This window comes from Bombus impatiens, unplaced genomic scaffold (assembly GCF_000188095.3).
Source record: "Bombus impatiens unplaced genomic scaffold, BIMP_2.2 scf_0478, whole genome shotgun sequence".
Lineage (NCBI taxonomy): Eukaryota > Metazoa > Arthropoda > Insecta > Hymenoptera > Apidae > Bombus > Bombus impatiens.
In genome coordinates, this window is record NT_176897.1 from 96371 (window position 1) to 100562 (window position 4192).

Here is a 4192-nt window from a genome sequence, read left to right on the forward strand (position 1 = left end):
GGCAAGCCGAGAGTTCGTATCAGCAACAGGCATCTCAGGCACTGTGTACCTACCGATGTGTTCTTACACGTGTGGGAAGAATGTGGAATATCGCGAATGGAATGAAGCAACCCGGGACACGCCGCGTGTAATGCTCGCTCGGCCGTGCTCGTGTGCCGCGTATACACACTCTCAGCCAGTTCACCCGGAGCCCCATACACGGTCGTCGATGTGCTCGATTGCGCATGTAAGCGTATAATGACCGAGAACAAAACGCCGCGAATTACCGCTCGGTATCACCTCTTCCTAAAGCGGCATTTTCTTTGCGTGAATCGCGTGGCGAATCCGTTTCTACGCGTTTTTCCGTCTCGCGGAAATCCACCGCTGCTGTGTACCTCGCGTCCACTTCCGCTATTTGGAATTCCAACCGCTTCCACTGCGCTCGTGCAATTAAAATTGTAAAAGTTCTTGAATGAACTTTACTCGCGAAACGAGTTCGATCGATAAAAAAAGTAACTTACACGAGGGCACTAGGACACAGAATGTAGTTGTCGTGCGTCTATTAGAAACGGTAATGACTTTATTCGCGTAGGATAGGGACAGGATGACGCGTGGTTTATTTCTTGGCAACGCGCATCCGTCGACGTGCAATAACGTACGCTCGCAAACCGTTCGTACCTGTTTACAATGCTACGAGATAAGACCGACGACGTAGGACTCTGTAATTACAGACGAGTCACCATTCGTGTACTTTGCGTAATCGGTCGTCCCGAATTACTTTAAGATTAACATTCTCCGTAGCGCTCGACCGTACGCTCGCTTCCCGCGGAGAACTCTTAATTTAACCGAAGATACATACTTGACGTGCCAGCAAAATAATTGCCTACCGACTAAGAAAAAAATATATTGTACCTAAGCCGCTTATTAACATTCCACCTATAATAAATACGTCTTACCGCCTAAATACCTCTTTGGTTTGTTATTAATGAAATTGTCGATGCTCCATTAGTTGAACGCTTCGCTTCGCAATACCTAAGTATACATCGAGTACCATTAAATTTCCAGCTTAAAGATCGATCGACAGGATACGGAGAATTTTCTGAGAGAAGAGTCGACGATACTCGTGCAAAAATATATCAAATATCGAAAGTAGAATATTCGCCACGATACCAAGAGATAAGACGAAAATCTCTATTCAAGATACATTTCTTGGATTCCGTTCGTAAAAACACTCTGTACAAACGTTCGCGGTTTGATAATAAGATTTAGAAACAATTGTAGCTATGACGTGTCGTTATATCTTCGAAATAACAGATCGACGGCAACGTGACCAAGGATGACGTCATCACTGTGAAACGAACAAGCCGTGAGCGATCCAATATCGCAATAATTACAGTCGATTCGTAATCAACGCGGTACATCTAGACACGCCAGCCGAACGTAGAGGAAGAAGGAAGTCGGTCAAAGAGAGAAACAGCTTGATTGGCCCAGTTAACTTAGGTGGATACGAAAAAGATCTGGCGAAAGGAGAAGCATAATCGTCGAACACGATGTCGTGGACGACATTAGACGGTGGTCGCAGCACGTGGGCAATCCCTGACTCAAAAAGTGAAAAAAGAAGACTCTTTCGCGATCCTTCGGAAGCGATGCCAGTTTTTCTGGCTGCCGGTTACTCAACCGAAAGACACTGCGAAATACATTTTGTCGTTTTCTTCTTCTGTCGATCGATCCGAGCGAAAATAATTCGCTCGTCCAGGAAGTTCCCGCGATGTCTTTACGTAACTACGAAAACGACAGATTTCTCGGCATTCTCCTCCCTCTCTGTTCGATTTCATCCCGGCAAATTGTTCAGACCGCCTCGTAAAAAACGCCCGTTGTCGACGAAACTTGAACGAAATCGAACAACGATCTGTCGATTCTTACCAACACCGGGGGTTATTTGACAGTTCGTCGAATGAAAATTAAACGTCGTACGAATGAAGAAAGAAGTTGGAGAGGTGATTTGCGAAAATGGAAAAGCGGAGATTTAATAGAAATAAAATCAGAGATAGAAAGTTAAAAAGATCCATGGTAGATCGATGGAGGAGTAAGACGCGATACACCGAGGAATCAGAAACGTAGAAATTAATTAGGATCTTTCGTCTAAAACGCACATTCACTCAACTTCCACGAAGCTCAAGGATTACAAGGTACTGTCACTCGATGTTGGGCCTTTCTAGTTTCGTTCTCGATCTCGCCATATTATGAAGATCGCTATACTCATCTAGCGACCGGAGATTCGACAAGAACGACCACTAGCCACGGGTTACATGTCCACTGTGAATTAATTAAAATCCTCCGGTTGGTAGAAAGGTCCAAGATCGCTGGCCCAGTTATGATCGAGAATAAAAGAGAGATTATTACCAAATGCGATCGACAGATTAGACATACGAGGTGGGTGGGTACGCACACCGAAGGCATCCAGTTGCTTTCGATTGCGCCATTCTGCGAGCTTTCAAGGACCCTCCGGGCTGACCATCGAATACCTAGACGCGAAGAAATACACACACCGAATGGCAAGTCACATTTGACGATTAATCGACATGCATTGGCTAAATTGGACGGAGCTACCAAATACAGGCGTAAAAATTGATCGACTACCTCGTCGTGATTATTCGTTGCTGATTTCGTTCTTCTCGTTTCAACCGATCGGCTGAACCGAGAAATTTGCAACTCACAGTTGGAGTTTCTTTCGCGAACTAAAACCGAACATTAACGCGATTCGATTCTTTTTTGCTTGCCGATTTCTTTCGCCGAGCTGGTAATTATGTTTGCACAAAACGCGATGACAGGTTGAATGTTTGGAGCCACGAGTTGGAAACAGAAAGCGATCGAGAATCGAATAACCGTTCGAAACGATTCAGATACGCTGGAGTTCTTGAAAATACGCAGAAGTATATCGGGTCTGTCAGGATTCAAAGGTTCGCCACGACATACTTTCGTGCGGCTATCGACTCGCGGCGTTGCGAAACGCGATAGATCGCGTTATATCGGGCGTATATCAGGTACCGTTGCGGCCTCGCGACGTACCTGAACGCCGGTGTAAAATGTGAAACCGGAGACGCGCCCTATTCCGTAGGAAAAACAATACCGTTTTATATGTAAATCTATACCGCGAATGTGCAACGGTGACTCGCTACTTCGTCCTCCGCGGCGAACCGGGTCCCGACGCGGAACTTCGTCGCCAGCGTGCAAGCTTCAAAATCGAAGTTCATCGTAATTACGTGACCGTACTGGTTCGCAGCTAGCGATTTTCTCGCGGGCAAACGCTCGATCGATGAATCATCGATCGGAATTCCGAGACCGCGCGCGAGCTCGCCGAATTAAAATCGTATTATTTGGTAACGTGGAATTTCAACGTAAAGATTCGATAAATCAAAAACGAAGGATTACCGAAGGAACATTTATCAATTTCTGAATAATGGTTAACGAAGAGCGTCTCGTAGAGGAGAAGGGAAAAACGGTCGGAGAACATCGAGGAGATTTATCGTAAACACGGTGGAGAGAAATCGGTCGCAAAAATCTGGCAAATTCGCGTGACGTAACTCGGGAAAGGTACGGGTAATTGATAAGGTATCAAGCGTTACATTGAAATATCGTTCAGGAGAGCGGGAGAAAGGTTTCGCGAGGCGGTGCAGCAGCGTGCACCGGGTTTCGGACCCTTTCTCGGCCCGAGATCGGTATCAAGCCGTTTGATCTATCATTCCGCCACCAGAAGTGCGGGTACATGCATGCATGCGCGCGTATAAACACGAAAGCGCAATGGAAACATTGCGGACGAAAGTCCACGTAACGCCTCGTGCGCGTAATGAACTTTTTACTCGCCGCTGGCCTCTGAGATATTTAAGGATATCGTTATCGTTAATTACGATGATCGAGCGAAATAACAATTCCGTTACTATTATTGGACAAAGTAGTTGGAAATATAGCGGGGGTGCGACGAAAAGGAACAGAAATATCAAATCCGTGAAACTATTTTTTCAAGTGAAAAGACATATTTCTCAATGCATGTACGTAATTCACGTATATCAGTGATTTAATATGATATTGTACGATAGATACGCGCGCCAGGAATCAACAAAAAAAAAGGGTGTGATTTATTTTTCGTCAGGTCAGTTTCAAGATCGCTATCGTGGATATTTTCAACCGAACGCAGCGCAACTCTCGCGCGTGC